The sequence below is a fragment of the Chiloscyllium plagiosum genome, unplaced genomic scaffold, assembly GCF_037043375.1.
Source record: "Chiloscyllium plagiosum isolate Xiang-an unplaced genomic scaffold, Cpla_swu_hap1 HiC_scaffold_15, whole genome shotgun sequence".
In the NCBI taxonomy this organism is placed as follows: Eukaryota; Metazoa; Chordata; class Chondrichthyes; order Orectolobiformes; family Hemiscylliidae; genus Chiloscyllium; species Chiloscyllium plagiosum.
The window spans coordinates 25,289,375-25,315,638 of NW_028270153.1; the positions used below are offsets into that span (position 1 = coordinate 25,289,375).

The 26,264-nt window shown below is 43.2% G+C and overlaps 1 protein-coding gene across 1 annotated transcript in view; it reads right to left on the bottom strand.

Moving 5' to 3' along the window:
* Positions 1-25,306, bottom strand: part of LOC122559963 (phosphatidate phosphatase LPIN2-like) — a 235,190-nt gene extending 209,884 nt beyond the window's left edge. The window contains exon 1 of the mRNA XM_087994824.1: positions 25,262-25,306. The gene's annotated coding sequence lies outside the window, so the exon portion shown is untranslated. The remainder of the gene's footprint in view (positions 1-25,261) is intronic.
* Between the last annotated feature and the right edge of the window lie 958 nt (positions 25,307-26,264).

The window sequence follows — 26,264 nt, forward strand, 5'->3', positions numbered from 1 at the left end:
CAAACCCTTCCTATTCATATACTCATCCAAATGCCTTTTAAATGTTGCAATTGTAACAGCCTCCACCACTCCCTCTGGCAGCCCATTCCATACACTGCGTGAAAAGGTTGCCCCTTAAGACTCTTTTATATTTTACCCCTCTCACCCTAAACCTATGCCCTCTAGCTCTGGACACCCCCACCCCAGGGAAAAGATCTTGTCTATTTATCCTATCCATGCCCCTTATGACCTCTATAAGGTCACCCCTCAGCTTCTGGCGCTCCAGGAAAACAGCCCCAGCCTGTTCAGCCTCTCCCTGTAGCTGAAATCTCGAACCCTGACAACATCCTTTCAAGTTTCACAACATCTTTCCGATAGGAAGGAGACCAGAATTTTATGCAATATTCCAAAAGTAGCCTAATCAATGTCCTGTACAGCCACAACATGACCTCCCAACTCCTGTAGTCAATACTCTGACCAACAAAGGAAAGCTTTTTTTTCACAGCAGAGAGCGGCGCGAGCTGGGCGGAAGTGAAGTTGGAGCGCGGAGCTAGTCGGGAAGGTAAGTGATTGATATTTAAGAACTTACCTCGATGCCAACGGTCTTTTCACAGCAGAGAGTGGCCTGAGCTGGGCGGAAGTGAAGTTGGAGCGCAGAGCTAGTCGGGAAGGTAAGTGATTGATATTTGAGTGGGTGTGTTCTAGACCCCAGGCTCTACATAGTAGGGCCTTCCTCCCATCCTCCTCCTCTAATCTAACTTTAAAGTTCACAGGTAAGCTACTCAGTGTTCTTGTTTTGGAGACGAAGTGTAGAGTTATGGTAGCGCAGGCAGTGGAATGTTCCTCCTGCAGGATGTTTGAGGTAGGGGTGACCACCGATACTCCTGCCGACTTCATCAGCAGGAAATGCAGTCAGATCCTGCTCCTCACAGAACGAGTTAGGGAACTGGACCTGGAGTTGGATAAACTGAGGATTATTCGAGACGCTGAGAGGGTTATAGATAGAAGCTACAGGGACATAGTTACGCCAGAGAACAGAGGTAGCTGGGTAACAGTTAGAGGTGGGAAGGGGAGGAAGCAGGCAGTGTAGGGATCCCCTGTGGTCGTTCCCCTCAACAATAAGTATATCGCTTTGGATACTGTTGGGGGGGGACGGCCTAGCAGGGGTAAGCTGCAGTGACTGGGTCTCTGGCACGAGGTCCGGCTCTGAGGCTCAGAAGGGAAAGGGGGAGAGGAGGAGAGTGCTAGTTATAGGAGACTCTATAGTTAGAGGGACAGACAGGCGGTTCTGTGGACATGGGCGAGACTCTCGGATGGTTTGTTGCCTCCCGGGTGCCAGGGTCCGAGACGTCTCGGACCGTGCCTTCAGAATCCTTAAGGGGGAGGGTGTGCAGCCAGAAGTCGTGGTGCACGTTGGCACCAACGACATAGATAGGAAGAGGGGTGGGGAGGTCATTCAGGAGCTCAGGGAGTTAGGCTGGAAGCTAAAAGCTAGGACAGACAGAGTCGCCATCTCTGGGTTGTTGCCGGTGCCACGTGACAGTGAGGCAAGGAATAGGGAGAGAGTGCAGTTGAACACGTGGCTGCAAGGATGGTGTAGGAGGGAGGGCTTCAGGTATTTGGACAATTGGACTGCATTCTGGGGAAGGTGGGACCTGTACAAGCAGGACAGGTTGCACCTGAACCAGAAGGGCACCAATATCCTGGGAGGTAGGTATGCTAGCACTCTTCGGGGGGGGGTTAAAACTAATTTGGCAGGGGGATGGGATCCGGACTTGTAGTCCAGCAAGTAGGCTAGCTGTTTGTCAGGATGTCCAAGAATGTAGGGAGGCTGTGGAGAAGGTAGCACTGACAGGGAGTACTTGCAGACACAGAGATGGGCTCAAGTGTGTATACTTCAATGCAAGGAGTATCAGAAATAAGGTGGGTGAACTTAAGGCGTGGATCAGTACCTGGGACTACAATGTTGTAGCCATCACGGAAACGTGGATAGAAGAGGGACAGGAATGGTAGTTGGAGGTTTCTGGTTACAGATATTTCAGTAAGATTAGGGAGGGTGGTAAAAAAGGAGGGGGGGTGGCGTTGCTAATTAGAAATGGTACAACGGCTGCAGAAAGGCAGTTCGAGGGGGATCTGCCTTTGGAGGTAGTATGGGCTGAAGTCAGAAATAGGAAAGGTGCAGTCACCTTGTTGGGTGTTTACTATAGGCCCCCCAATAGCAGCAGAGATTGGGGAAACAGATTGGGAAACAGATTTTGGAAAGGTGCAGAAGCCACAGGGTAGTAGTCATGGGTGATTTCAACTTCCCAAACATTGATTGGAAGCTCTTTAGATCAAGTAGATTGGATGGGGCGGTGTTTGTGCAGTGTGTACAGGAAGCTTTTCTAACTCAATATGTAGATTGCCTGACCAGAGGGGAGGCCATATTGGATTTGGTACTTGGTAACGAACCGGGACAAGTGATGGGCTTGTTAGTGGGTGAACATTTTGGCGATGGTGACCACAATTCTGTGACTTTCCCCTTGGTTATGGCGAGAGATAGATGCGTGCAACAGGGTAGGTTTTACAATTGGGGGAAGGGTAAATACGATGCTGTAAGACAGGATCTGAGCAGCATAAGCTGTCAGGGAAGGATGTGGTGGAAATGTGGAACTTTTTCAAGGAACAGATACGACGTGTCCTTGATATGTATGTACCTGTCAGGCAGGAAAGAGATGGTCGTGTGAGGGAACCTTGGTTGACGAGGGAGGTTGAATGTCTTGTAAAGAGGAAGGGGGCTTACATAAGGTTGAGGGAACACAAGGTTCAGACAGAGCTTTGGAAGGATACAGGATTGCCAGAAGGGAGCTGAAGAAAGGGATTAGGAGAGCTAAGAGAGGGCATGAAAAATCTTTGGCGGATAGGATCAAGGATAACCCCAAGGCATTTTATGCGTATGTGAGAAACATGAGAATGACGAGAACGAGGGTAGGTCCGATCAAGGACAGTAGTGGGAGACTGTGTATTGAGTTGGAAGAGATAAGTGAGGTCTTGAATGAGTACTTTTCTTCAGTATTTACAAACGAGAGAGACCGTATTGTTGAAGAGGAGAGTGTGAAATGGACTGGTAAGCTAGAGGAGATACTTGTAAGGAAGGAAGATGTGTTGGACATTTTGAATAACTTGAGGATAGACAAGTCCCCCAGGCCTGACGGGATATATCCTAGGATTATGTGGGAAGCAAGAGAGGAAATTGCAGTGCCGTTGGCAATGATCTTTTCGTCTTCACTGTCAACAGGGGTGGTACCAGGGGACTGGAGAGTGGCGAATGTTGTGCCCCGTTCAAAAAAGGGAATAGGGATAACCCCGGGAATTACAGGCCAGTTAGTCTTACTTCGGTGGTAGGCAAATTAATGGAAAGGGTACTGAGGGATAGGATTTATGAGTATCTGGAAAGACACTGCTTGATTAGGAGAAAGTGAGGTCTGCAGATGCTGGAGATCAGAGCTGAAAATGTGTTGCTGGAAAAGCGCAGCAGGTCAGGCAGCATCCAGGGAACAGGAGAATCGACGTTTCGGGCATAAGCCTCCTGAAGAAGGGCTTATGCCCAAAACGTCAATTCTCCTGTTCCCTGGATGCTGTCTGACCTGCTGCGCTTTTCCAGCAACACATTTTCAGCACTGCTTGATTAGGGACAGCCAGCACGGATTTGTGAAGGGTAGGTCTTGCTTTACAAGTCTGATTGAATTCTTTGAGGAGGTGACCAAGCATGAGGAGGTGACCAAGGTTCCCCATGGTAGGCTTATGCGGAAAGTCAGGGGGCATGGGATAGAGGGAAATTTGGCCAGTTTGATAGAAAACTGGCTAACCGGTCGAAGTCAGAGAGTGGTGGTAGATGGTAAATATTCAGCCTGGAGCCCAGTTACAAGTGGAGTTCCGCAGGGATCAGTTCTGGGTACTCTACTGTTTGTAATTTTTATTAATGACTTGGAAGAGGGAGTCGAAGGGTGGGTCAGTAAATTTGCAGATGATACGAAGATTGGTGGAGTTGTGGATAGTGAGGAGGGCTGTTGTCGGCTGCAAAGGGACTTAGATATGATGCAGAGCTGGGCTGAGGAGTGGCAGATGGAGTTCAACCCTGCCAAGTGTGAGGTTGTCCATTTTGGAAGGACAAATAAGAATGCGGAATACAGGGTTAACGGTAGGGTTCTTAGTAAGGTGGAGGAGCAGAGGGATCTTGGGGTCTATGTTCATAGATCTTTGAAAGTTGCCACTCAGGTGGATAGAGCTTGTAAGAAGGCCTATGGTGTATTAGCCTTCATTAGCAGCAGGATTGAATTCAAGAGTCGTGAAGTGATGTTACAGCTGTACAGGACTTTGGTTAGGCCACATTTGGAGTACTGTGTGCAGTTCTGGTTGCCTCACTTTAGGAAAGATGTGGAAGCTTTGGAGAGGGTGCAGAGAAGATTTACCAGGATGTTGCCTGGAATGGAGAATAGGTCGTACGAGGATAGGTTGAGTGTGCTAGGCCTTTTCTCATTGGAACGGCGAAGGATGAGGGGTGACTTGATAGAGGTTTATAAGATGATCAGAGGAATAGACAGAGTAGACAGTCAGAAACTTTTTCCCCGGGTACAACAGAGTGTTACAAGGGGACATAAATTTAAGGTGAAGGGTGGAAGGTATAGGGGAGATGTCAGGGGTAGGTTCTTTACCCAGAGAGTGGTGGGGGCATGGAATGCGCTGCCTGTGGGAGTGGCAGAGTCAGAATCATTGGCGAACTATAAGTGGCAATTGGATAGGTACATGGACGGGTGCTTAAGCTAGGACAAATGTTTGGCACAACATCGTGGGCCGAAGGGCCTGTTCTGTGCTGTATTGTTCTATGTTCTATACCAAACTCCTTCTTCACTATCCTATCTACCTGTGACTCAACTTTCAAGGATCTATGAACCTGCACTCCATGGTCTCTTTGTTCAGCAACACTCCCCAGGACCTTCACATTAAGTGTATTAAGTTGTGCTAAAATTTGCTTTCCCAAAATGCAGCACCTCACATTTATCTAAATTAAACTCCATCTGCCACTTCTCAGTCCATTGGCCATCTGATCAAGATTCCGTTGTACTCTGAGGTAACCTTCTTCGCTGTCCACTACACCTCCAATTTTGGTGTCATCTGCAAACTTACTAACCATACCTCCTATGTTCATATCCAAATCATTTATGTAAATGATGAAAAGTAGTGGACCCAGCACCAATCCTTGTGGCATTCCACTGGTCACAGGCCTCCAGTCCGAAAAACAATCCTCCACCACCACCCTTGTGTCTTCTACCTTTGAGCCAGTTCTGTATCCAAATGGCTAGTTCTCCCTGTATTTCATGAGATCTAACTTTACTAACAAGTCTCCCTTGGGGAACCTTGCTGAACACCTTACTGAAGTCCATATAGATCACGTCTAACACTCTGCCTTCATCAATCCTCTTTGTTACTTCTTCAAAAAGCTCAATCAAATTTGAGAGACATGATTTCTCACACACAAAGCTATGCTGACTATCCCTAATCAGTCTTTGCCTTTCCAAATATATATACATCTTGTCCCTCAGGATTCCCTCCAACAACTTGCCCACCACCAACGTGAGGCTCACTGGTCTATTGTTCCCTGACTTGTCCTTACCACCTTTCTTAAATAGCGGCACCACGTTAGCCAACCTCCAATCTTCCGGCATCTCAACTGTGACTATCAAAGATAGTCACAAAGATACAAATATCTCAGCAAGAGGCCCAGTAATCACTTCCTGAGCTTCCCTCAGAGTTCCAGGGTACACCTGATCAGGTTCTGGGGATTTATCCACTCTTATGCGTTCCAAGGCAGCCAACATCTCCTTCTCAATGATGTGGACATTTTTCAAGAAGTCAGCATCTATTTCCCTACATTCTATATCTTCCATGTCCTTTTCCACAGTAAACACATGCAAAATATTTCGTTTAGTATTTCCCCCATCTCCTGCGGCTCCACACAAAGGATGCCGTTGACGGATTCTATTCTCTCCCTAGTTACCCTTTTGTCCTTAATGTGTTTGTGAAAACCCTTTGGATTCTCCTTAACCCTATTTGCTAAAGCTATTCATTGCCCCATTTTGCCCTCCTGATTTCCCTCTTCAGTATACTCCGACTGTCTTTATACTCTTCTAAGAATTCACTTGATCTATCCTATCCATACCTAACATATGCTTCCTTCTTTTTCTTAACCAAACCCTCAATTTCTTTAGTCATCCAGCATTCCCTATACCTACCAGCTTTTCCTTTCATCCTAACTGGAATGTACTGTCTCTGGGTTCTTGTTATCTCATTTCTAAGGCTTCCCATTTTCCAACCGTCCCTTTACCTGCGAACATCTGCCCCCAATCAGCTTTTGAAAGTTCTTGCCTAATACCGTCAAAATTAGCCTTTCTGCAATTTAGAAATTCAACTTTTAGATCTGGTCTATCCTTTTCCATCACCAATTTAAAATTACTAGAATTATGGTCGCTGGCCCCAAAGGGGTCCCCCATTGTCACCTCAGTCACTTGCCCTGCCTTATTTCCCAAAAGTAGGTCAAGTTTTGTACCATCTGTGGTAGGTACATCTACATACTGAATCAGAAAACTTTCTTCTGCTTAATTAACAAATTCCTCTCCATCTAAACCCTTAACACTATGACAGTTCCAGTCTATGTTTGGAAAGTTAAAATCCCCTACCATAACCACCCTATTATTCTTACAGATAGCTGAGATCTCCTTGCAAATTTGTTTCGTAATTTCCCGCTGACTATTAGGGGGTCTATAATACAATCCCAATAAGGTGATCATCCCTTTTTTATTTTTCAGTTCAACCCAAATAACTTCACGGGATATATTTCCAGGAATATCCTCTCTCAGTATAACTGTTATGCTATCCCTTATCAAAAATGCTATTCCCCCTCCTCTCTTGCTTCCCTTTCAGTCCTTCCTGTAGCATTTGTATCCTGGAACATTAAGCTGCCAGTCCTGTCCATCCCTGAGCTATGTTTCTGTAATTGCTATGATATCCCAGTCCCATATTCCTAACCATGCCCTGAGTTCATCTACCTGTTAAGCCTCTTGCATTGAAATAAATGCAGTTTAATTTATCAGTCCTACCTTGTTCTCTGCTTTGTCCCTGCCTGCCCTGACTATTTGACTCACTTCTTTTCTCAACTGTACCAGTCTCAGATTGATCTATTTCCTTACTATCTCCCTGGGTCCCACACCCCCATCTTTCTAGTTTAAATCCTTCAGAGGAGCTCTAGCAAATCTCCATGCCAGAATATTAGATCCCTTCCAATCCAGGTGCAATCCATCCTTCTTGTACAGGTCACTTCTCTCCCATAAGAGATATTAAAGATCCAAAAATGTGAATCCTTCTCCCACACACCAGCTCCTCAACCATGCATTCATCTGCTCTATCCTCCTATTCTTATCCTCACTAGCTTGTAGTACCGGGAGTAATCCAGATATTATTACTCTTGAGGACCTCCTTTTTAAATTCCTGCCTAACTCCCTACATTCTCACTTCAGAATCTCATCCTTTTCCCTTCCTATGTCATTGGTTCCAAAGTGTATAATCACCTCCTACTGCCCCTCTCCCCCTTGAGAACATTCTGCACCGTCTCTGAGATATCCTTGATCCTAGCACCAGGGAGGGAACACACCATTCTGATTTTTTGCTGCTGGCCGCAGAAACATCTGTCTGTGTCTCGGACAAGAGAGTCTAATATCGCTACCCTCCCAATAAAATATCTCATATTGTGCTTTTTTTTTGTGTCCAATCACAAGTGTAATATTCCAAGAATTTTGCAAACGAACTTTTATTGAGTGGTTTTCCATCAGCAATACAATCACAGAAAATAGGACTTAGGAAATTATCAGTATTCCAAGCTCTCTGTATAAATCAGTCCAGTTTCTACTGTGCTTGAGGTCTGCCTGTGAGATTGATGCCTCTGGTTGGGGCTTCATTGTGGAGATCACATGACTTCAGCTAGCCAAGATATTAGCACATTTTGCATTTCTGCCCCAAAGATCCCCCTTTAATCTAAAAAAAATTTGAGTTTCCATTTACATTGCGAGTTACCCAAGTCACCCGCTGTTGTCAGGAATAAGAAGTTTGTTATTCTTGTCAATTCCTGGACAGGCATTGCACACAATTTATAAATTGTGCCAGTCGCTTAATAGCATGCTGTGTGTCATTATTAGCTGTTCATCTGAGAGACATTCCTTCCCTAGGGAACATAATTTCTGTGTGATTTGTTGTTGCTGTGGTACCTGTTGTTATTTCCATTCTTGATCTGTGCTTCTGAGTCTGAGGGTTAATACATAGACTGTGCAGATGCTGACTTCACATCTTCATGAGTGGCTGCCTCCAGTGAACGGACAGCTTCTCTAGATGTAACATTGTGACAATATGTGTGATGTTCACTTCCATCTATTCGATTGAGACAATGATTGCTCTAGACAGGTCTCAAGTTGCCACTTAGGCTGGGTTTTATTGAGAGATTGCTGAAGGTTTGTACTTACACTGATTCTCCAGTGTGTAACTCTGCCAATTTTTTTTTTGCTTTTTGGAAAAGTAATGTGGGTGTGGCACAACATTAATCTTTGTACTAGATTACTTTCCAAGCTTTCATTTGGTGTGTTTCTCCACTCAAGGATTGCCTGGTCTCTATCTATACTGGATTTCTTGCAGATTCTTTTGGTGATTTTCATTACTGCTTCAACCTTCCCATTTGGCTGGCAATAGTGTGGAAAAGATGTGTCGTGTTGAATTTCCTGATCCTTTATAAAGCAACATTCATGAATAATTGGCCATGGTCACTCATCTCAATGTCTGGAATGCTTTTTTGGCTGAAGTGTGCTTTCAGGTGTTCAACAATCCCATCAGTAATCATTGAAGTCAGCTGGTCGATCTCAGTCGTCAAAATTATAGAATGCAGTGACAACGGAATCAGTTCCTGAGAGAGAAGTGGTCAATTCTAGCTTCATCCATGATCTGCCAGAGGGGGCTCTCTACTCTGTGTAGTTTTGGTAATCATTACAAATACTGTACTGGCTGATGTGGTCCTTGATTTCGTTGCTTATATTTGGCCAGTAGAATACTTCCCTTACCTTCCTCAGCCTTAAGATTTCTTTGGTGACTTGCACAGGTGTGTTTTGGCATCTCTCCTCACAATCGTTTTGGCTCGTTCTCTATTTCATTCATATAGAATGCAGTGATAGGTTTATCAATTCATCTCTGTTGGTCCAGAGGAGTGTTCTTAATGTTAACAGGCCAGCTTCTTATCACTACTGCTTGAATCTATATGTTGCATTTTGTTGGATGTTTTGCTTTGATTTGCACTTGTCCGTTAGATTCAAAGCCTCTGCTGGGCTGATGACTCCCATAGTACACCAAGCTGCTGTTTCATGTTGGATCTGGAGGAATTCATACTGTCATAATATTGTCTATTTCCTTTATGAGAAGTACTGCTCCCGACAGCATGTCAGTGATGGACATCTGTTTTCCTTGCTTGTCTGTTACTTCCAAATGTATCTCTCACCAGAGTAACATTCTTTGGAGATGCTTTGCAAATGGTAGCTGCATGAGTAAAATGCTTTGAAGTGGTTACAATGATTATCAGTTTATCTTTTGCAAATGGATATGGAGGAAAATGTTCACAAGCAAAGACAATGCTCTTTCTTGACCCTCTTTCTTGACCTGAATATGTTTTTCTCTCGTGTTTGTGAGCATCCTGGATGAGAATGCAACTGGTTGTCCTTGCAACTTTCATGTTCCTTCATAAAGCAGTCATACAAACCATCTGAGGTCATTCAGGAGGGTGACTTTATCATTTATATTGTAGAGTATTTCAGCACCATCTATTGCCTTGACTAGTCATACAGTCATGGAGATGTATAGCATGGAAACAGACCATTCGGTCCAACTCATCCATGCTGACCAGACATCCCAATCCAACCTAGTCCCACCTGCCAGCACCCAGCCCATATCCCTCCAAACTCTTCCTATGCATATACCCATCCAGATGCCTTTTAAATGTTGCAATTGTACCAACCTCCTCCACTTCCTCTGACAGTTCATTCCATACACGCACAACGCTCTACATGAAAAGGTTGCCCCTTGGGTCTCTTTAATATCTTTCCCCTCTTACCCTAAACCTAAGACCTCAAGTTCTGGATTCCCCCACCTCAGGGAAAATACTTTGTCTATTGACTATATCCATGCTCCTCATGAAATGCATAAAAGTGGATAAATCTCCGGACCTGATCAGAACTCTGTGGGAAGCGAGGGAAGTGATTGTTGGTCTGCTTACGGAGATATTTGTATCATTCATAGTCATAGGTGAGGTGCCAGAAGACTGCAGGTTGGCTAACATGGTTCCACTATTTAAGAACGGTAGTGAGTTCAAGCCAGGGAACCACAGGCTAGTGAGCCTGATGATGGAGGTGGGCAAGTTGTTGGAGGGAATACTGAGGGATAGGATGCACATGTGTTTGGAAAGGCAAGGACTGATTAGGAATGGTCAACATGGCTTTTTGTGTGGGAAATCATGTCTCAGCCCATTGGCCCATCTAATCAAGATCCCGATGTAATCTGAGGTAGCCTTTTTTGCTGTCCACTACACCTCCAATTTTGGTCTCATCCGCAAACGTACTAACTACACCTCTAATGCTCACATCCAAATCATTTATATAAATGACAAAAATAGTGGACCCAGCACTGATCCTTGTGGCACTCCACTGGTCACAGGCCTCCAGTCTGAAAAACAACCTCCAACACCACCCTCTGTCTTCTACCTTTCAGTCAGTTCTGTATCCAAATGGCTAGTTCTCCCTATATTCCATGAGATCTAACCTTGCTCATAAGTCTCCCATGGGGAACCTTGTTCAATGCCTTACTGAAGTCCAGATAGATCATGTCTACCACTCTGCCCTCATCAATCCTCTTTGCTACGTCTTCAAAAAGCTCAATCAAGTTTGTGAGACATCGATGAAACAAATATCTCAGCAAGAGGCCCAGCAATTATTTCCCTCGCCTCCCACAGAGTTCTTGGGTACACCCAATCAGGCCCTGGAGATTTATCCACTTTTATGCATTTCAGGATATCCAGCACCAACTCCTCTGTAATATGGACATTTTTTAAGATGTCACCATTTATTTCCCTACATTCTGTATCTTCCATGTCCTTTTTGACACTAAACACTGATGCAAAATACTCATTTAGTATCTCCCCTATCTCTTGCGGCTCCACACAAAGGCCGCCTTGCTGATCTTTGTGGGGGCCGATTCTCTCCCTAGTTACCCTTCTCTCCTTAATGTATTTGTAAAAACCTTTCAATTCTTTTTCACTCTATTTACCAAAGCTATCTAATGTTCCCTTTTTGCCCTCCTGATTTCGCTCTTAAGTGTACTCCTACTTTCTTTATACTCTTCTAAGGATTCACTCAGTCTGTCCTGTCTATACCTGACATATGCTTTCTTTTTTTTCTTAACCAAACCCTCAATTTCTTTTCGCATCCAGTATTCCCTATACCTATCAGTCTTCCCTTTCACCCTGACAGGAATATACTTTCTCTGGATTCTTGTCGTCTAATTTCTGAAGTCTTCTCATTTTCCAGCCGTCCCTTTACCTGCGACCATCTGCCCCCAACCAGCTTTTGAAAGTTCTTGCCTAATACCATCAACATTTCCTCTAATTTAGAACTTCAACTTTTAGATCTGGTCTATCCTTTTCCATCACCAGTTTAAAACTAATGGAATTATAGTCGCTGACCCCAAAGTGCTCCCCACTGACACCTCAGTCACCTGTCCTGCCTTATTTCCCAAGAGTCGGCCAAGATTTGCAACTTCTCTAGTCGGTACATCCACATATTGAATCAGAAAATTTTCCTGTCTATGCTTGACAAATTCCTCTCCATCGAAACCCTTAACACTATGACAGTTCCAGTCTATGTTTAGAAAGTTAAAATCCCCTACCATAACCACCCTATTATTCTCACAGATAACTGAGATCTCCTTACAAATTTGTTTCTCAATTTCCGTCTTGACTATTAGGGGGTCTATAATACAATCCCAATAAGGTGATCGTCCCTTTTTTATTTCTCAGTTCAACTCAAATAACTTCACTGGATGGATTTTCAGGAATATCCTCCCTTATCAAAAACGCCACTCCCCCTCTCTTGCCTCCCTTTCTGTCCTTCCTGTTGCATTTGTATCCTGGAACATTAAACTGCCAATCCTGTCCATCCCTGAACCATGTTTCTGTAATTGCTATGACATTCCAGTCCCATGTTCCTAAACATGCCGAGTTCATCTGCCTTCCCGGTTAGGCCTCTTGCATTGAAATAAATGCAGTTTAATTTCAGTCCTACCTTGTTCTCTGCTTTGTCCCTGCCTGCCCTGACTATTTGACTCACTTCTTTTCTCAACTGTACCAGATCAGATTGATCTCTTTCTTTACGATCTCTCGGGGTCCCACTCCTACCTTACTAGATTAAATCCTCCCGAGCAGCTCTAGCAAATCTCCCTGCTAGTATATTTGTCCCCTTCCAATTCAGGTGCAATCCATCCTTCTTGTACAGGTCTCTTCTACCCCAGAAGAGATTCCAATGATCCAAAAATGTGAAATCCTTCTCCCGTACACCAGCTCCTCAGCCATACATTCATCTGCTCTCTCCTCCTATTCCTACCCTCACTAGCTCGTAGCACTGGGAGTAATCCAGATATTACTACTCTCGAGGACCTCCTTTTTGAATTCCTGCCTAACTCCCTAATTCTCCCTTTTTAGAATGTCATTTGATATGTCTTTTAATTTATTCATTTTGTGGGATGTGGGCTTTGCTGGCTGGCCGGCCATCATTTTTTGCCTGCTCTAGTTGCCCTTGAGAAGGTAGGGATGAGCTGCCTTTTTGAACTGTTGCAGTCCACCTGTAGTGGGTGGACCTACAATGCCATTCGGGAGGGAATTCCAGGATTTTGACCCAGCAACAGTGAAGGAACAGCAATATATTTCCAAGTCAGCATGGTGAGTTGGAGGGGAACTCGAAGGTGGTGGTGTTCCCATATATCTGCTGCCCTTGTCCTTCCAGATGGGAGTGATTGTGGGGTTGGAAGGTACTGAGGATTTTTGGTGAATTTCTGCAGTGCATCGTGTAGCTGGTACACACTGCTGCTACTGAGCGTCGGTCGAGGGAATGGATGCTTGTGGATGTGGTGCCAATCAAGCGGGCTGCTTTGTCCTGGATGGTGGCAAGTTTCTTTAGTGTTGTTGGGTGTGCACCATTCAGGCAAGTGGGGACTATTGCATCATTTACTTGACTTGTGCCTTGTAGATGGTGGACAGCCTTTGAGGAGTCAGGAGGTGTGTTACTCGCTGCAGTATTCCTAGTCTCTGACCCGCTCTGCATTTATGAGGTGAGTCAAGTTGAGTTTCTGATCAATGATAACTCCCAGGATATTGATAGTGGGGGATTCAGTGATGATAACACCATTGAATGTCAAGGGATCCGATTAGATTGTCTCTTATTGATGATGGTCATAGATTGGCAGTTGTGTGGTGTGAATGTTACTCACTACTTGTCATCCCAAGCCTGGATATTGTCCAGATCTTGTTACATTTGGACACGGACTGTTTCAGTGTCTGAGGAGTCATGAATGGTGCTGAACATTGTACAATCATTGGTGAACATCCTCAATTCTGACTTTATGATGGAGAGAAGGTCATTGATGAAGCAGCTGAAGACCTGGGACACTACCCTGAGGAACTCCTGCAGAGATGACCTGGAGCAGAGATGACTGACCTCCAACAATCATAACCATCTTCCTATGTGTCAGGTATGACTCTAACCAGAGAGAGTTTTCCATCGATACCTACTGATTCCAGTTTTGCTTGGGCTCCATGATGCCATATTCGGTCGAATGCAGCCTTAACGTCAAGGGCCGTCTCTCTCACCTCACCTCTGGAATTCAGCCCTTTTGTCCATGTTTGAACCAAGGCTGTAATAAGGTCAGGAGCCGAGTGGCCCTGGTAGAACACAAACTGGGTGTCATTGAGCAAGTTATTGCTGAACAGGTGCTGCTTTATCACACTATTGATGACACCTTCTACCACTTGACTGATGATCGACAGTAGACTGATGAGGCTGTAACTGGCCAGGTTGCTTTTTATGGCAGGACAAATTTTCACATTGTCAGATGGATGTCAGTGTTGTAATGTACTGGAACAGCTTGGCTAGAGGAGCAGCAAGTTTTGGAGCACAAGTCTTCAGTACTATTGCTGAAATGTTGTTAGAGCCCATAGCCTTTGCAGTAGTCAGTGCCTCCAACTGTTTCCCGATATGATATGGAGTGAATCGAATTGGCTGAAGACTGGTATCTGTGATATTGGGGATCACTGGAGGAGGCTGAGATGGATCATCCTCTGGGCACTTCTGGCTGAAGATTGCTGCGAAAGTAGTGGACACTGCTTCTTATTATGTGCCCCAATAGCTACTACATATCCTTGGCAGAGAGTTGGTGTAATAATTCACACTCTGACGGCATATTGGGTGAGAATTTTACTCAACAGTTGACGAGTCAAGCAAATCATTGTAAGGCTTTCTTATCTGTGGATTGCCACATCACTGCTATAGCTCTCAACTGACAATGATCTTTTGCTGTTTGTGCATGACCAATGTTCTTGACCTCAAATATCTTTCGTTATTTTTCTTCTTGTTCAACTTTAAGTCGAACGGTTGCACTGGATTTTGATTGTGGTCAGCAATGGCTTCTTCCAATAGCTTCCACAAACTAGCAGATCATCCACTATAACATCTATCCTGGTAAAACTGCAAGTTAATGTTTCTCTGAATATGTGGAAAAGCCAACAATAGGTACAACCATCTGTACCTCCCAAATGGCATCCAAAACAGTTATAAAGCTGCTGCTTACATCCAGCTTCACTTGCCAGTAACCAGCCCACATTCAAGGGTGTGAAGATTTTTTTTTCATTTGCAAGCTCTGGCAATATCCTTAGATGTTCAGCATGGAATTGCAAAATCTCTTAAGTTTTATTTAGATCCTTTCAGTCGATGCATACTTTCAGCTTTCCATAATTTGGAGATGCCGGTGTTGGATCGGGGTGTACAAAAGTTAAAAATCACACAACACCAGGTTATAGTCCAACAGGTTTAAGTGGAAGCACACTAGCTTTCGGACCGCTGCTCCTTCAGCTTTCCAGGTTTTCTAACTGCTACCATTCTACTAAACCATTCTGCAGGCGTTTCTGGATTTACTCCTTTCTTTTCCAGCTCTTCTAGCTTGTCTTTCAGTTGGGCCTTGAGGGCACTGGAACTTTTCTTGACAAATGCTGACCTTGTCTTACTCTCCAGGTAGATATCCTAAACCTGTAAACACACGGTTGGACTCCTTCAGGATCTGTTACAGTTAATGGCTTCATGTACTGTACTCTCACAACAGGAACTCCTCCGCCAAATGATTCTGTCTTTAAAAAATTAGATCGGCCTTTAATTGTGCAAAGTCCTGGGATTCTAGGAATTGTCTTATTACAGTCATATATTGACCAATGATCTCTCTTACTTTGGGTCTAACAGTTAACATGTACCATTCATAAGATACATTCACTTGGGTTCAAAACATGCCTGCAAAGTTTTCAAAAAGTTTGCAAGTCTCATTTTACTGTTCTTCAGAGAGTCTTAGAATGGAATACACTTTTAAACACTTCCTCCCCAACTGTGATGAAAGTGTGGCTTTTCGTGGTTGCACTGACTTGTTAATTCAGTTTGATTTCAGATCACCTTTCATTTTGAAGTCACCAGGAGAAGCAAAATTGCAGCCATTGTGTCAGTGTACCCAGTGTTTCAACTCTGGGTTGTTTGTGTATCTCTGTTATTTTTAGTAGCTTTCACAGACATTCCAGTGTCTGTGTTTTAGGAGCTGTCCTTGTACACAGTTCTTCAATGCTCAAACAACTCCACACTGACACCATGCTACAATTTCAAACAGTCTGGTTTCTGGTCATAAGCTAGCTCACTGAGCTGGTAGATTTGTTCTCAGACTTTTCGTCACCATGTTAGGTAACATCATTAGTGAGCATCGATGAAGCGCTGGTGTTCTGTCCCTCTTGCTATTTATCTGTCTTGGTCGGTTGTGGTGGGTGATATCACTTCCAGTTCACTTTCTGAGAAGTTCGTAAATGGGATCCAAATCGATGTGTTTGTTAATGGAGTTCCAGTTTAAATGTCAGCCCTCTAGGAATTCCCGTGTGTGTCTTTGTTTAGCCTCTCCCAGGATGGAGGTACTGTCCCAGTCGAACTGGTTTCTCGCCATGTGTATGGATACCAGTGTTAGTTGGTCATGTCTTTTGGTGCCTAATTGGTGCTCATGTATCCTGGTGGCTAGTTTCCTGCCAGTCTGTCCAATGTAATGTTTGTTGCAGTCCTTGCAGGGTATTTTGTATATGACATTTGTTCGGATTGTTGTTGGTACGAGGTCCTTTAAATTCATCAGGAGCTGTTTCAGTGTGCTGGTAGGTTTGTATGCTACCATGATGTCAAGGGGTCAGAGTGGTCTGGTCGTCACCTCTGAGTTTCTTTAATGTTTGGCAGGGTGGCTGGAGTACCTGGGCATGCTGTGTCTTCTTGTTTAGGTTTGTTGTGTAGGAATCGAAAGACAGCACTTACTGGATACCCACCATTCCTGAATACGTTATACAGGTGTTTTTCCTTGGCTTCTCTTAGGTCCTGGGTGATGCAGTGTGTTGTGGCTTGTTTAAATAATGATGCAGCTCCATTTGTGGGTGTTGGGATGATTGCTCCTGTCGTTGAGTATCTGGTCAGAGTGTGTGGCTTTCCTGTAAATGCTGGTCTGTAGCTCTCCATTGGCTTTTCGTTCTACTGTGAAGTCTATGACGAGGAGTCTGTTGTTGTTCTCTTCCTGTTTGGTAAACTTTATATTGGTAGGATGTTGTTTATGTATTTGTGGGTTTCTTCTAAGTTGTTGAGTTTCATGGTGACAAAGGTGTCATCCACACAGCAGACCTAAAGCTTTGGCTGGATTATGGGAATGGCTGTTCATTCTAACCTCTGCTTCTGCTAAGAGTCCTGATATTGGGGATTGTCTATTGGTGATCCCATAGGCATCCCCCTGATTTGTTTGTTGATCTTGTGTTGAAGATAAAGTTGGTTATAAGGCACAGGTCAACTAGTTTGAGGATGCTGTCCTTGCTGATGGGGTTGGTGCTGTGGGGTGTTTGTGCCCTTGGTTCGTCTAGCAGTGAGGCCAGTATTTCTTTGGCCAGGGTGATATTTGTTGATGTAAATGGGGCAGTCACGTCGAAGGAAACCATGACCTTGTCATCCTGGTGTCTTTGATGATATTAAGGAATTCCTGGGTGGAGTGGATGGAATGGTTTGAGTCTTCTACCAGTTTGTGTTGCAGTTCCTTTGCAAGTCTGTACGTCAGTGTATTGGGAGGTGAGACGATGGGTCTGAGGGGGCTCTTTGTTGATGTACCTTTGGTAATCCGTAGAAACAGGGTGTGTTGGATCCTTCAGGTTTCATTCTTTGGAGGTCTATCTTCTTAATTTCACCTGCCTTGTGAAGTTTCCTCAGGAGATGCTATAATGCGCTTTTCTAGCTGTGGAGTTGGGTCCACTGCCACCTGTTGGTAGGTGTCAGTATCTGCGAGTAGTGTGTTTGCTTTTTCAATGCATTGTGTTCTGTTCAGGATGACAATCATGTGCACTTTGTCTACCGGTAGGATTACGATATTTCTGTCTTTTCTGAGACCTACCAGGGCTTTCCTTTCCAGTGTGTTGAAGGTGTTCTCTTCTTTCTTACTGCTTAGTGTTGGTGCTACTGTCTGTCTGATGGCCTGCTGGATTTCTTCTGTAGGTTTGTTGTCTTTCAGGGTGAATTCCAGTGCTACGAGCAAGTCCTTTTTGTCCGTGTCACTGTGGTTGAAGTTCATCCCTCATTCAAGGACAGCCTTTTCCATGTCTGCGAGTGGTCAGTCTGACAGGTTCTTTATCCAAGTCTCTGAACTGTCTCTGATTCCTATACAACAGACCTAAACAAGAAGACACAACATGCCCACAGACTCTAGCCACCCTGCCATACATTAAAGACATCTCGGAGATGAAGATCAGACTACTTTGGCCCCTAGTCATCATGTGGCCCACAAACCTAACTGCACACTGAAACAGCTCCTGATGAATTTAAAGGACCCTGTACCAACAACCGGCAGAACGAATGTCATATACAAAACACTCTGCGAGAACTGCAACAAACATTACATTGAACAGACGGGAAGGAAACTAGCCACCAGGATAAATGAGCACCAACTAGCCGCCAAAGACATGACCAACTATCACTAGTATTCATACACACAGACAAAGAGGGACACCGGTTCGACTGGGAGAGTACATCCATCCTGGGACAGGCTAAACAATGACATGCACGGGAATTCCTAGAGACCTGACATTCAAACTAGAACTTGTTAACATTAACAAATATATCGATTTGGAACTCACTTAACCAAACTCTCAGAAAAGAACTGGAAGTGATATCACCCACCACAACAGACCAAGACAGATAAATAGCAAGAGGGACAGAACACCAGCGCTTCATTGGAGGGTCACTAATGATGTTAACTAGCATGGTGATGAAATGTCTGAGATCAAATCTACCAGCTCAGTGAGCAAACTTACAACCTGATCCACAAATCTTCTCCAAAATTGCAAACATCTTGGGCGCAATGTGCGCAAATTAGCCTGAAGACGGAAAACCTACGCCATTTGACCGTGCGCCAGCGGCCAACAACTGTACTTCCTACACAAATGCTTCAGGAAATAGGTATTACCGCAATGTGTCAAATACAAACCACCGCTCAACATCCCACAAGCCAGAAGAACAGCAGAACAGAACAGTCGCAGGATTCTGTATGATAATGATAAATGATATTCACAACAGAGTCCACAAATATGAACAAGGAATTTCACGCCAAAATACTCCGTGCTCTAACACGACTGACCATGAATAGCCAAGTATGCTAGAACGAGCCATCAAAACTAAACAACAGCTGACCAAGACAAAGAAATGACTAGCCCTACAAGAAAATCTGGCCAAGCTTACGCACAGCAATAACACAGACAATTCAGAGACTTGGATAGAGACTCTCAAATACGGAAAAGGCCGTCCTAGAACGAGGGATGAACTTCAACCACAGCGATGTGGACAAAAAGGACTTCCTAGCAGCACTGGTATTGACCCTGAAAGACAACGGACTTACAGAAGAAATCCAGCAGGCCATCAGACAACACTAAGCAGCAAGAAAGAAGGGAACACCCTCAACACACTGGAAAGTCCTGGAAGTACTCAGAAAAGACAGAAGTATTGTAATCCGACTGGCAGGCAAAGGGCACATGACCATCATCCTGAACAGGACACCATAAATTGAAAAAGCAACCACACTACTCGCAGATACCGATACCTACCAACAGGTGGCAATGGACACAACCCCACAGCTAGAAAAGCGTATTACAGCAGCCCCTGAGGAAACTTCACAAGACAGGTGAAATTAACAAAACATACCTCCAAAGAATGAATCCTGAAGGGTCCAACACACCCTGTTTCTATGGATTACCAAAGGTACATAAGGATTCAACCCCCCACCCATCTCAAACCCATAGTCTCACTTCCCAGTACACTGACATACAGACAAGCAAAGGAACTGCAACACCAACTGAAACACCCAGTAAAAGACTCAAACCACTCCATCCACTTCACCCAGGAATCCATTCTCAAAGATACCAAGATAGAGGACAACAATATCATGGTTTCCTTCGACGTGACTGCCCTATTCCCATCAGTAAACATCACCCTGGCCAAAGAAACACTGGCCTCACTGCTAGACGAACCAAGGACAAAAACCCCGAAAGCATTAACTCTATCAGCAAGGACAGCATCTTCAAACTAGTAGACCCGCGCCTCATAACCCACTTCACCTTCAACGACAAGACCTACAAACAGATCAGTGGGATCCCTGTGGGATCACCAATATCAGGACTCTGAGCAGAAGCTGTTATGCAGAAGTTAAAATTAACAGCCCTTTCCAAGGTCTAACCCAAGCTTTGGGTCTGCTGTGTTGATGACACCCTTGTCATTATGAAACACAACAAATACATCTATCCTGGGACAGGCTAATCAAAGGAGAAAGTGAGGACTGCAGATGAGCCCTTCTTGGGCTCATGCCCGAAACTTCAATTCTCCTGCTCCTTGGATGCTGCCTGACCTGCTGCGCTTTTCCAGCAACACATTTTCAGCACAGGCTAATCAAAGACATGCATGGGAATTCCTAGAGGCCTGGCATTCAAACTGGAAATCCAATAATAAACATATCCATTTCAACCCATTTTTCAACCACTCAGAATAAGAACCAGAAGTGATATCACCCACCACAACAGACCAAGACAGACAAATAGCAAGCGGGACAGAACACCAGCACTTCATCGGAGGCTCACTGATGACGTTACCTAGCATGGTGATGAAACGTCTGAGAACAAATCTACCAGCTCAGCGAGCAAACTTACAACCTGAACTACAAATCTTCTCCAAAATTGCAAGTCTGGTTTCTACTGTGTCTTTATTGAACTGGCTGTGAGATAGATGCCTCTAGTCAGCAGCTCATGAGTTAGGTCATATGATTATAGCAAGCGAGGAGGCACATTAATACAGCATATAGACCAGTATAACTATACAGGCCAAAGTGGACATAGTAGAGACATACAGGATTAGTTTCCTAACTCAGCAATATGATTCTCACATATAAAATATCATAAAGTATGAGGAAGATCATTACAATAATCTTAAAACATCATTGTCCAATTGTGGAAAAAAAGGCGTGTACCAAGGAAACGATTTCTAGCAAAAAAAGGGCAAATGAAAAGTACCTTTAATCGCTCTGTATCTTTGATTTCAAATCAGAATTTGAGACCCTTTTCACTTTTGCAATTAGTGCAGTCCTTGTTTTTCTTTTGTGATAAACATTATTATTCCCAATAAATTGACTCAAATACAAAAATCAAGTATATCCAAGGTTTGGATGTCACTTTCCTATTTGGAGCAATACCGTAACATCTGCCTCTATCACTCTTGAATACAATGAAATATGTATTTCTGATCACATTCCATTCCTTAACTCCAGTACCAAACTCACTCCACTGAAAGCTTCTCTTGATTCTTTAGGTTTTAACATTACCACTGTTCTTCAGATCTAAGAATGATGCAGCTCAAAAGAAGGTCATTCCGGCAGTTCTTCGATAGAATTACTTAGATAATTCTACTGTCCTTTCTGCTCCCCACAGCCCTGCAAATATTGTTCACTCAGGTTTTATCTAATTTAATATTTAAAGTTGCTACTAAATCTGCTTTCATCACACTCTCAGGCTGTGAATTATAGATCACATCTTTGTTAAAAAGAATTGGCTGATTTTACCTCCGTCTGTTTTCCTAATCACCTTAAATCTAATTTTTTCTTGTTTTGATCCTTCTAGCATTGGAAGTAATTTCTCCTTATTACTCTCTCAAAACCTTCAATAAACATCTTTAATAAATCACCTTTTTTATTCACTTGCAGGATGTGGGCATTGCTGACTGTGCAAGCATTTATTGTCTGTTCTTAGTTGCTCTTGAGGTGGTGGTATTGAGTTGACTTCTTGAACTACTACAGTCAATGTGGTGTAGGCAGACCCACAATGCCACTGGAGAGAGATTTCCAGTGAAGGAATGGTGAAATATTTCCAAGTCAGGGTGATGAGTGGTTTGGAGGGGAACTTGTAGGGGGTAGTGTTCTGGATGGAATTGATCGTGGTTTTGAAAAGTGCTAAGGATCTTTGGCGAATTTCTGTAGTGCATCTTGTAGATAGTGCACACTCCTTCAACTAAGTTGGTGGAGAAATGGCTGAACATTTGTGGATGTGGTGCCAATAAAGCAGCCTGCTATATCCCGAATAATGTCAAGCTTCTTGAGTGTTGTTGGAGCTGATTTCATCCATGCAAGCAGCAAGAATTCCATCACACTCTTAACTTGTACCTTATAGATCGTAGACAGGCTTTGAGATGTCAGGAGGTAAGTTATGCATTGCAATATTCCTAGCCTCTGACCTGCTATTGTAGCTACTGTATTTATATGGTGAGTCCAGTTCAGATTCTCATCAATAGTAACCCTCAGGATGCTAATAGTGGGGGATTCAGTGATGGTAATGCCATTGCAGCCAAGGTCCAGTGGTTAGATTGAAGATGGTCATTGCTTGGCATTTGCGTGACATAAATGTTAATTGTCAATTTTCAGCCCAAACCTGGATATTTGCATTTAGACATAGACTGCTTCAAGTATCTGAGGAATTGCAAATACTGTAGAATATTGTGCAATTATCAGCAAATATCCCCACTTCTGACCTTGTCATGGCAGGAAGGTCATTGAAGAAGTAGCTGAAAATGGTTGGACACAAGACACTATCCTAAGGAAGTCCTGCAGAGATGTCCTGGATCTGAGATTGCTGATCTCCAACAACTACAACTGTCATCCTATCTTCCTCCTACTCTTCATCATTTGAAGAAAAGCAGACAAACCTTCTCTATTATCTCCACAAGACTTAAGTCCATTACTTCTACTACCATAGAAACACAGACACAGGAATAGGCTATTCAGTTCCTTAAGCTTGCTAGACCATTCGAGATGAATGGTCATCTGCCTCAATTTTGTTTTACCACACTATTTCCATGATCCACTGGATATCATTTATACTGTAACTGGAAATCTCTGGATATTTGTCTGAAGCGCGTCAGTGAGCTTCCACGGATCCAAAGGGTAGAGAATTTCAAAGATTCACTTCCTGAGTGAAAAACTTCTTTCTCATCTCAATCTTAAATAGCTAGCTCCTTGTTTGGAGACGGTATCCTTTGGTTTTAGAACTCCCTATTCCTACCTCAAGGGGAAACATTTATTCTGCAGACACACAGATAACCATTCAGCATCATCGTAAAATCCTTACAGTATGGAACAGGCTATTTAGCCCAGGAAGTCCACACCAATCCCCCCGAAGAGTATCCACCCAGACACATTCCCCTACCCTATTGCTCTACATTTCCCTGACTAATGCACCTAGCCTACATATCCCTGAACAATATGGGCAATTTAGCATGGCCAATTCACCTAATCTGCACATATTTGGACTTGGGAGGAAACAGGAAGAGAGACAGGGAGAATGTGCAAACTCCACACAAAGTCATCTGAAGCAGGAATCGAACCCGGGTTCCTGACTAACCACTGAACCACCATGCTACTCACGATATCTCTGGCTTTGATTTCCTTCCTATGTGCCAATAACTGAATACAATGCTGCAGCGGAGGCCTATCCAATAATTTATGATAGTTTAGCATTTCGTGCATTTTTTTTCTAATTTCTGATTACTTCACGCTAACAGCATTTTTGTATAGTATATACATTTTTCAATCTTTCTGTTCATGGATCACCTTTAAAATTGTACTATTTAGTTTATTTTACCTCTACCCATTTTCCTACCAAATTATATCACTTCACACTTCTCTGCATTTCATTTCACAGACTGTGATATCTTTCTTCATTTATTCTGTCTGAACTCTAGATACATGATGCCATCTGTTTAACTTGCCACAATTCTCAAGGTTTTAAATCAACATTTAAGATGAACTCCTACTTTATATTCAAGGAAGAGTGAATTAAAGAAAAATTATCAACTCTATGACTTTGATAATGTATGTACTTTACACTTTATGATCAATATTTTATGATCTTCATAACTATTCTTTCTCACTTTAGTCATGGTCAAGTTGCAGTTTTGTTTCTCCATCAAGAACACCACTTTCAATTTAAAACTCCCTTACTCTGCCTCAGCTTCAAAACAAACATCTTGGTTTTACTTTTTGTAATTAGTACCAAACAAGGAACAGTTTATGCTGTTCATTCATGGAAAATGCAGTCTGTGCTGATACCAAAGTTCATTTCTGATCGGACCCATTTACCCAGAGAGACAAGACTGTTTTCCCCACTGATCTGGGTTAGATTTGAGTGAGACACTAGGTCAAAAGATAAAGTATTGATAAAGGATAGATAATGCATTGTCTCTCAGAGGAAAAGTAAAGCCACTTTTGTTCTTGTTACATCCCATCATTACTTGAGTCCTATTTGTAATATTTACGACATATGAACTGCAATGACAGGTATGAATATGTGCATTTACTGAAAACACCTACCTTATCTTATTCAAAAATGAGGATATTAACACAAACAATACTAACAACTCTCTGCTGTTAGAAAGATTAATACATTATGGTTCTGCATGATATTAAAATCATAAAATTCCTGAAACAGGCCATTCTGCCTATTGGGTCCACACTGATCCTCTGAAGAGCATCCCACCCAGACCCACACTATAATTCTGAATTCCCGCTGATAATCCACCTAATCTGCACATCCCTGGACACTATGGGGTCATTTAGCAAAGCCAATCCACCGAACCTGCACATTGAACCGTGGGAGGAGACCGGAACATCCATAGGAAACCCACGCAGACCCGGGGAGAATGTGCAAACTCCAAATAGACTGTTGCCCAATCGAACCCAGGTTCAGGACACAAGATAGCTTTTATTTTAGACAGAAGATTAACTTTTTAGTGTGTCTTCATGCATTATATACTGTACATGAGTATTACTTTGGCTTCCACGGCACTTTGAGAATTTGATTTTAGAAACTTATCTGCTTTCACAAGGACAAGAAAACTGAAATGGCAGAATAAGTTCTGCTCGTTCTGACTTTCTTTTCTTAATTAAACAACGTTAAGTGGAAAGATGGTACAGATGTAATCAGTTGGAACTGTCAGATTGCCTTTCGGTAACGTCTCATCACAAATCGATATAGATCCAAATCCATTTAATATATTTTTAACATTATAAGTTGACTTGACAACTGTTTCTCGAACTCTGTTGCACTCTTCCTACAGCAGGTAAACTACCTTTAGAAAATCTGCCTCCGTTTCAAAACAAAAATTACAATTCAAGCTCCAGAATCCATGTTGAGAGTAGCTAAAGGTGTCCTGCAATCAGAAACGCGGACAACTGAGGGCAAATATCAGTTAAAAACATTCGAACCGAGCATTACACGAGCATCCTTCCCTTTACTTCACATATCCGAAGCAATCTTGTTGCACTGTGGTTCTACCTGAAGTTGAAACTGAATGCGAAACGCAATCACTTTGTCCACGCAGTGCTTGAACTGGTTAGTCCCTCTGAACTGTACCTCTCCTACCGGCTCCAGCAGACTGATTCACTCGGACTTTGAAACACTTGTACTGTGCCAATACTGTATACAAGTCAACTTTGAGGGTGCAAAGTCTCGTTCCTTACCTTGGGTTTTTTTCCCGACTCCGGATGCAACAAATATTACTTATTAATGGCGAAGTATGTATTTCTTAGATTTAAGATCCAAGGCACAACTGAGTTGAATGGACTTTATAAACAAACTAACAGCATAACGGAGGCGATTTTGTATGAATCTGCTTAGTACAGTATTACCACCTTCAAACTTGAACCCAAAGTGGAAGGTTTTCCTTATTTTATATAATTACTTAAAAATCTATCGTCCAATTTGTTTGTTAAGTTGTAACAGCCTGTTGACCATGATGAACAATGATTGAGTCGCCCCTTCTCCAAACTGCAGAAATCGAACTATGACATCGATACGGATATGCAGTACATGCTCTCTCCACTGCGTCCACAAAACCATGTTTTTCTAAATTCAAGAAACAAAACACGCATATTTAAGAATCACACGCGTTTAATTAGGTAAAACTGCAGCAAAGGCAACAACATAGTTACCCTATGTATATCCATTCGATTCTTTAGGCAAGGATCCACGTTGGCCACGGAATCTCCCAGAATTCAAATTTAATCTCCAAATCATTGCTATGACACTCAAGAGGAGAAGCATTATTACGCGCGTTCACCCCGACTTTTCTTTCCCCCTTTGCAATTTTCTATTATAACTTTTCAGCAAAATGCCTGATTTCCAGTCAAGAACCGCCCCCTTGGGAAATAAAGGGCCGGTTTGCTATTCAATTGGCTGAGATGAAAATGACTAGGATGATTGGCAGATTGTATAACCCAATAACGAAAGTATGAAGCGGAACATCATCCAATATACTGTAAATGCCATCAAACCAGAA